Here is an 8,878-nt window from a genome sequence, read left to right on the forward strand (position 1 = left end):
GCAGCTGGTCATTTCATTAAGTGGAGGCTGTGGCTGGGCTTTTCGTTGAGTGGAGGCTGCTGCTGGACATTTCCCTGCGTGGAGGCTGCTGCTGGACATTTCATTGAGTGGAGGCTGCTTCTGGTCACTATGTATAAGGTATATGAGTATGGCGCTTTGAGTATATGTCGGTATAGCATATATGCAAATTTTCAAGTACAATGTGTGGGACAGGGGTTTATGGGGGCCGATCCAAAGTCTGTATCGGTTGTCCACTGCTGTCTTGTTATGCCACTGGCTCCATCGATCATTAAGGACCTGCATTTCTGAATTTCTGGGGGTCTCCTTCTGGTAATTGGTGGAGGTCTCATTGATCTGCTTGTTAGCTTGCCAACTTGGTACAATCACTTTAATCATTGCCAACTTCCACATTGATAATATCATACAAATCATCAATAAAACATATACTTATTCTATCACACAATAATTACTACACTTCACAAAATCTAGTTCTACTCGGAAGATAAGCCATCAATTGTACGCCAAAGATTATAATGGTGAAGTATTACTTTCAATGCTGGCGTTCTGCAGTTTGTATGAAATCATACATCCACATGATGAAGCAATTGTAGGATCCAGAATGGTTGAATCAGCATCTTACGTTACCTTTTATTGTTCCTGGAAAGAAGAAATGTCTATAGTTACATAAATAGCTAAATGGAAATGAATGTAAACTGTAACATTCTGTAGGGATTTCCTTGCTGGTGGACATTAGGAGTCTGGCTATCACCTAATAAATAGTAACCATTTGCCATCAAAATAATGTAAAGTGACTATTGAAAAACAAGCTTCTTGTTGGATATGACTCATGTATACAGTTCTGTGAGTGCATTACTTGGCGGGAAAGATATCTCCTTTCTCATGCATTTTTTCAGACGTGACTTTGTTTTTTTTTGTGTTCTAGACTGATTACATTGTAATGTATCTTGAATAATGTAGAGAGACTTGCAAAGACTAAATATGACCCGTCTTTTATCCTGACATCCTTGTTATCTTCGAAATATTATAATTCTGGAGAATCTCTACTTATTGTGCTGTTCTTCTGTTATTGTATCCTCACCCCTGTCTCCCATTTGATAAAAAAATAATTAGGAAAAACAAACTTTACTGGCCTTTATTACTGCAAGCAGTTCTGTGTTCTCCACATCTATTATTATTGAATTAAAGGAATTCTGTAACCAACACCAGCACCTTCAGGTACTTTACGAAATTTTTTAACAATTCACCCTTTTTGGTTTTCTGATTGAGAAGGCATGTATTTAGCCCCATCCCCGCCAGTTTTCTTGCTTTTCCTGACAGCATGCAACTTTGAGTCGGGTGAGCAGGGGGTGGGCGATTGTGTGAATCCCCCAGCCCACCATATTTATAATTCAGTCATGGCCAAAAGTTTTGAGAATGACACAAATATTATATTATATATATTACTGTTGCCCTCTGGTTTGTCAGATGTTTTTATCACATACATAAATACAAGTGCGATCATATTATGAGTAACAAAAGCTTTAACCCCTTAAGGACGGAGGGTTTTTCGCCTCATTTCTCGCTCTCCAACTTCAAAAATCCATAACTTTTTCATTTTTCCGTGTACAGACCTGTGTGAGGGCTTATTTTGTGCGTAACAAATTTTACTTTCCCGTAATGTTATTTATTTTAACATGCCGTGTACTGCGAAGCTGAAAAAAAATTCCAAATGTGGAAAAATTGAAAAAAAAACGCACGTGCGTCACGTTCTTGTGGGCTCAGTTTTTAAGACTTTCACTCTTCGCTCCAAATAACACGCCTACTTTATTCTTTGGTTTGGTGCGATCGCGGTGATACCAAATTTATTTAGGTTTTATTGTGTTTTAATACATTTTCAAAAATTAAACGAATGTGTACAAAAAAGAAAAAAAAATTTTGCCATTTTCTGATGCTAATAACTTTTTCATACTTTGGCGCACGGAGATGTGTGAGGGGTCATTTTTTGCGAAATGAGGCGACATTTTCATTGCTACCATTTTGAGGTCTGTGCGACATTTTGATCATTTTTTATTTCATTTTTTATGTAATGTAAAAAGGTGTAAAAGTCGCATTTCGGACATTTGGGCGCCATTTCCCGCCTCGGAGGTCACCGCCGGCCGTAACCGTTTTTATATTTTGATAGATCGGGCATTTTGGGACGCGGCGATACCTAATGTGTCTGTGATTTTTACTGTTTGTTATGTTTTATATCCGTTCTAGGGAAAGGGGGGTGATTTGAACTTTTAATATTTTATTAATTTTCTTTATTTTTTAAACTTTTTTTTTTCTTTTTTTTTTCACTATCTTTTAGACCATCTAGGGTACATTAACCCTAGATGGTCAGATCGCTGCTACCATATACTGCAATACTTCTGTATTGCAATATATGGCATTTTTGCAGCACATTCATTACAATGAGCCACTGGCTCATTGTAACGAATATGCAGCTGCCAGATAGCCTCGTGTCAAAAGAAGACACGAGGCTACCATGGCAACTGATCGCCGCCCCCCGATGACGTTCAGGGGCGTGGTGATCGAAAAAAAGATGGCGGCGCCCACGCGCCGCCGTCTTTTAAACGCCGCCGGCGACTTTGCCGGCGGCGTTTAGGGGGTTAATAGCCGCGATCGGTGCAAGCACCGACCGCAGTTATTAGCGGTGGGGGTTTTGTGCAAAATGCAAAAACCCCCACCTCTGTATGAAGAGGACTCAGCCCGTGAGCCCTCTTCATACATCCCTTATACCTCTGCGCCGTAGAGCTACGGCGCAGAGCGTTAAGGGGTTAATTGACAGTTAGAAGGAGTTACTGCAGCAAGTCAATATTTGCAGTGTTGACCCTTCTTCTTCAGGACCTCTGCAATTCTCCCTGGCAGCTCTCAATCAACTTCTGGACCAAATACTGACTGACTTCAATTACCCAAATATTGACTGGGGGGCAGAAACCTGCAAGTCCTTCAAAGGTAGCAGGTTCTTGTCAACAACAAAAGACAATTACCTGTCGCAACTAGTCCTGGAGCCAACAAGAAGGGGGGCACTGCTGGACCTTATCCTAACCAACAGACCTGATAGGGTATCAAAACTACAGGTTGGGGGGAACCTGTGTAAAAGTGATCATAATATCATTAATTTTGTATTACCCTTTACTAAGAGCGTTAGTGAAGGGGCAACCAACACTCTAAACTTCAGGAGGGCGAATTTTCAGCAACTAAGGGAAGACCTTAAAGGCATAGACTGGGATAATGTTCTCAAAGACAAAAGCCCCCCAAAAAATGGGACTTTTTGTCATATATTCTAAAAAAAGTCCTGTGAGAAACACATACCTTATGGGAAAAAGCATAAGAGGAACAAGAAAAAAACCAATGTGGCTAACTAGTCTTGTAAGGAAAGCAATAAGCGAGAAAGATAAGGCGTTTAAGGTGCTAAAACATGAAGGTAGCGATGAGGCATTACAGGATACAGCAGATAAAGGCTGCAAAAATAGAGACTGAGAAAAAAATTGCCAGGGAGAGCAAAAATAATCCCAAATTATTTTTCAAGTATATAAATGATAAGAAACTAAAAACTGAGAGTGTGGGCCCCCTTAGGAATAATATGGGGGTCATGGTGGAAGGAGATGAGGAAAGGGTCAATCTACTGAATGTCGCCTTCTCAACTGTCTTTACCCAGGAAAATCCCCTGGTGGAAGAAACAATGAGGAATAATGTAAATTCTCTTTGGAATGTCAACAGTTTAACCCAGGAAGAGGTATGGCGTCGCCTCGCAACCACTAAGATAGATAACTCACCTGGGCCAGATGGCATACACCCCTGGGTTCTACATGAACTATGTACAGTGATGGACAGACCGTTATTTTTAATATTTGAAGATTCACTGAGGACTGGTTATATTCCACAGGATGGCGCATAGCAAATGTGGTACCAATATACAAAAAAAGGATCAAAAAGCAATCCTGGAAACTGCAGACCTGTGAGTCTAACTTCTGTGGTGGGGAAAATATTTGAGGGGTTTGTTAGAGATGCTGTCCTCGAGTATCTCACTGTGCATAACCTTATAACCCAGCATCAGCATTGGTTTATGAGAGATCGGTCCTGTCAGAATAATCTGATTGCTTTCTATGAGGAGGTAAGTTCAAGACTGGATCTGGGGTACGCTGTGGATGTTGTATATCTGGACTTTTCAAAGGCATTTGACACCGTGCCACATAAAAGGTTGGTATATAAAATGAGACTGCTGGGAATAGTGTATTTTGGTAAGTAATTGGCTTAGTGATAGAAAACAGAGGGTCGTCATTAATGGCACATTCTCAGATTGGGTTGATGTTACCAGTGGAGTCCCACAAGGGTCAGTATTGGGGCAACTTCTTTTTAATATTTTTATTAATGACCTTGTAGTGGGTTTACACAGTCAAGTTTCAATATTTGCAGATGATTGGTGGATGGTAAACTTAATTTTAGTGACCAGAGCAAGGCGGCTGCTGCCAAAGCAAATAAAATTATGGGATGTATCAAGAGAGGAATAGATTCTCATGATAAAGGCATAGTTTTGCCCTTATACAAATCCCTGGTCAGAGCACTCATGGAATATTGTGTACAGTTTTGGGCACCAGTGTATAAAAAGGATATAGTAGAGCTGGAACAGGTGCAGAGGAGAGCAACCAAAATTATTAGGGGAATGGGGGGATTAGAATACACTGACAGATTACAAAATTTGGATTATTCAGTTTAGAAAAAAGACGACTGAGGGGAGACCTCATTACAATGTACAAATACCTGAACGGGCAGTACAAGGATCTCTCCAAAGATCTTTTTATACCTAGGCCTGTGACCAGGACAAGGGGGAATCCTCTGCGCCTAGAGGAGAGGCGATTTTACCATCACCATAGACAAAGGTTCTTTACTGTAAGAGCAGTGAGACTGTGGAACTCTCTGCCGCAGGAGGTTGTTATGGTGGACTCTATGTACATGTTCAAGAGAGGCCTGGATTATTGGGATAAAACATTCTTAAAGGTTGGACTTGATGGACTTGCATCTTTTTCCAGCCTTATATACTATGATACTATGATAGCAGTCCATTCTTGCTCAATCAATGCTTGCATTTTGTCACAATTTGTTGGTTTTTGTTTGTCCACCCGTCTCTTGATGATTGACCAAAAGTTCTCAATGGGATTAAGATCTGGGGAATTTCAAGGCCAAGGACCCAAAATCTCTATGTTGTGTTCCCTGAGCCATTTACTTATCACCTTTGCTTTATGGCATGGTGCTCCATCATGCTGGAAAAGGTATTGTTGATCATGAAACTGTTTTTGGATGGTTGGGAGAAGTTGCTCTTGGAGGACATTCTGGTGCCATTCTTTATTCATGGATTTGTTTTTAGGCAAGACTGTGAGAGAGCCGATTCCCTTGGCTGAGAAGCAACCCCACACATGAATGGTTGCAGGATGCTTTACAGTTGGCATGAGACAAGACTGGTGGTATCGCTCACCTTGCCTTCTCCGAACAAGATGTTTTCCAGATGTTCCAAACAATCGGAAAGGGGATTCATCAGAGAAAATGACTTTAAAATGACTACACTCCCTGTACCATTTGCAGAATATCAGTCTGTCCCTTATGTTTTTTCTGGAGAGAAGTGGCTTCTTTGCTGCCCTCCTTGACACCAGGCCTTGCTCCAAGAGTCTCCGCCTCACAGTGCGTGCAGATGCACTCACATCTGCCTGCTGCCATTCCTGAGCAAGCTCTGCACTGCTGGTAGCCCAATCCCAAAGCTGAAACACTTTTAAGAGACGGTCCTGGTGCTTTGCTGGTGCTTCTTGGGCGCCCTGGAGCCTTTTTGGCAACAATGGAACCTCTCTCCTTGAATTCCTTGATGATGCAATAGACTGTTGACTGAGGTGCAATCTTTCTAGCTGCGATACTCTTCCCTGTTAGGCCATGTTTCTTTAGAGATAACCATAGTTAACAGAAGAGAAACAATGATGCCAAGCACCATCCTCCTTTTAAAGTGTCCAGTGGTGTGATTCTTACTTAAAGGAAACCTACCACTTGAAATTGTAGGTGTAAGATGCAAATACCGACCACCAGCTCAGGGTGAGCTGGTGCCAGAGCTTATTTTCGTTATTGTCCTAAACCGCTGTATCGCGGTTAAAACACTTTTTAATCTTTATATCTGAAGCAGCTGCGGCGCACCAAGCGAGCGACAGTGCCGGAGAGCCGCTCACGGTCGCGCGCTTGGTGCGCTGAAGCGGCTTCAGATATAACGATTAAAACGTTTTTAAACCGCGATACAGCGGTTTAGGACAATAACGAAAATAAGCTCCGGCACCAGCTCACCCTGAGCTGGTGCTCAGTATTTGCATCTTACACCTACCATTTTAAGTGGTAAGTTTCCTTTAATCATGACAGATTGATCTCCAGCCCTGTCCTCATCAACACCCACACCTGTGTTACTGGAGCAATCACTGAAATGATGTTAGCTGCTCCTCTTAAGGCAGGCCTGCAATGAAGTTGAAATGTGTTTTGAGGGGAAAAGTTCATTTTCTAGGCAAATATTGAATTTGCAATTAATTGCTGTTAAGCTGAACACTATTTATAACATTCTGGAGTATATGCAAATTGCCATGATAAAACCTGATGCAGTAGACTTTGTAAAAATTAACTTTTGTATATTTCTCAAAACTTTTGGCGATGACTGTAGTATCTGGCGGAAAACTGGTAGAGGCTATAGCTGAAATCTATGCCAAGTTAGACCAGATCTGAATAGGTTCCACCTGGCAAAGATCCTTTCTGGATCTAGTAAAAGAACAGAGCTTCTTAGTAGTTCCAGGGCACAACATGCCAAGGGGATGTATGTTTAAGACTGGCATTAAAGTCATCAGTCTTAATAAATTTCCCCCAATGTTCTTATAATATCCTCCAGTCTCGTATCAACTGCAACAAGGTTGCGAGACATGGAGCTATGGCTGTTGACCATGTGTACCACACAGTGATGATGACAAACTACCTACTAATCCCTTTTCCACCATCTTTTTTTTTTATTTCTATTGTTCTTTTTCGATGTACATTACAAAATGTGCAAACCTCTACATACAAAGTGATCACCTACTGAAACCATATCTGACTTATAGGCATTAGGAAAATTCGGGATAAGCTTCTCTAACTCTTCGACTCCTTCTAGAGCCAAACAATTGAAACTACTCAATTCTTCCAGACATATTCATGTGTCAACTGAGATTTGGCGTATTTGATGAGTCTTGTACAAAGTATGGTTCCATGTGTTGTTTCCTGAGATCACTGGAAAAAAATATATAATTGAGCTTTGGAAGGGAAGTTTGCTAAAGTGTCCCATACTCATTACAAGTGTTACATTTTGCTCTTAGCAAAATATACTTGTTAAATATGTTTTACCCTATTGAAGCAACTGCATTTAGCAAGTGAATGTAATAAATATCATTTGACAACTTTCCCAAATGAAATGATCATACTAAAATGTAGAACAATGTGCTATAGCCCTGTAAGTCTATACCTAATGGACCAATTTAAAAGAAACAGAGAAGACAATTTCTTTATGTGGAAAGTCAAAATTATTTGTCATTGGTCTTTGTGTAGCCTTTGCCCATTTGGCCCAATTCATGGGAACATGAGTCATCAACATTACAAGGGTCTAGCCTGGCATAAGTGACAAAGAGATAATTATGTTTGCTTTGGTGTGGGTGACCACCCAGAACCATTCCACAAAATAAGGAGAATTGTGATGCTGAGTGTTGTCATATTGAGAATATGTGAAGGGTCTGCATACATGAGATACCTAATCACCACCAGGACAAAGAAACCAGCATAATGATTTCCATTTCCATAAAAACCTATAAACTCAAGAGGATTAAGATATAGCATGTTTGGTTACATAGTTACATGGTTTATACAGTTGAGAAAAGACACGTGTCCATCAAGTTCAATCAAGGAAGGGAAGGGATTGGATGAGAAAGGGATTTAAAGGGGTTTGCCCATGAAAGAAAATTCGCAAATTTCAATTACCTAGTGATGTTTACACAATAAAGATCATTTTAACCCCTTACTTTACAATTTTACTCTAGTTTTATTGCTGTTTTAGCTCCTATCACCCTGCGATGGTAATTGTAAGATTCCAGGGTGTGGTTGGGGCCTGTCTAATTAGACACACTATTATCCATCTAGTTCTATGTGCTAACAATGTGGTTAGATTATCAGGGTACAAGGTTTATATAGACTTTCATTTACCTTCTGAACATTCACTAGTATCTGACACAGAAAAAGAGACAGAACAGAGATGGGATGATGAGATGCATATTACAAACAATGACACAGTCAGCACTGCTACATCTCTGCTCAAACACATGTTGTGCCTCCCTCTCTGACCACAGGGTCAGGCAAAATGGCTGGCAACCTAAAGTCAGAAGATCCAGGGTCGTAAACCAGGGGAAACTGAAATCGTGTACACCAGGACTAATAGAGACAGGTTGGAATTATATTTGTGAAATGCTGTATTTTTGTTAATAACAGTGAATTAGAGAATGTGTTATTTTATTATCCTAAGTATATTTAAGAATCTTCTCTTCATGGGAATACCCCTTTAAGGGAAACAATTCTATATAACAGAACCGTCAATTTATTTAGATATTTGAAAAGAGAAAAATTGGTTTACTGGCTACATGTTTCATATGAATATTTTATTCACTATAATCTGCAATATTCATATGCTTTAAAACAAAGTCATCTTGCACAGTAATAGTTTATGATTTCCTTACATGGAGATGCAGAAATCACATGTATTAATGAGACTTTAATTTACTGTTTGCCTTGATGGAACTTT

This window comes from Engystomops pustulosus, chromosome 5, assembly GCF_040894005.1.
Source record: "Engystomops pustulosus chromosome 5, aEngPut4.maternal, whole genome shotgun sequence".
Lineage (NCBI taxonomy): Eukaryota > Metazoa > Chordata > Amphibia > Anura > Leptodactylidae > Engystomops > Engystomops pustulosus.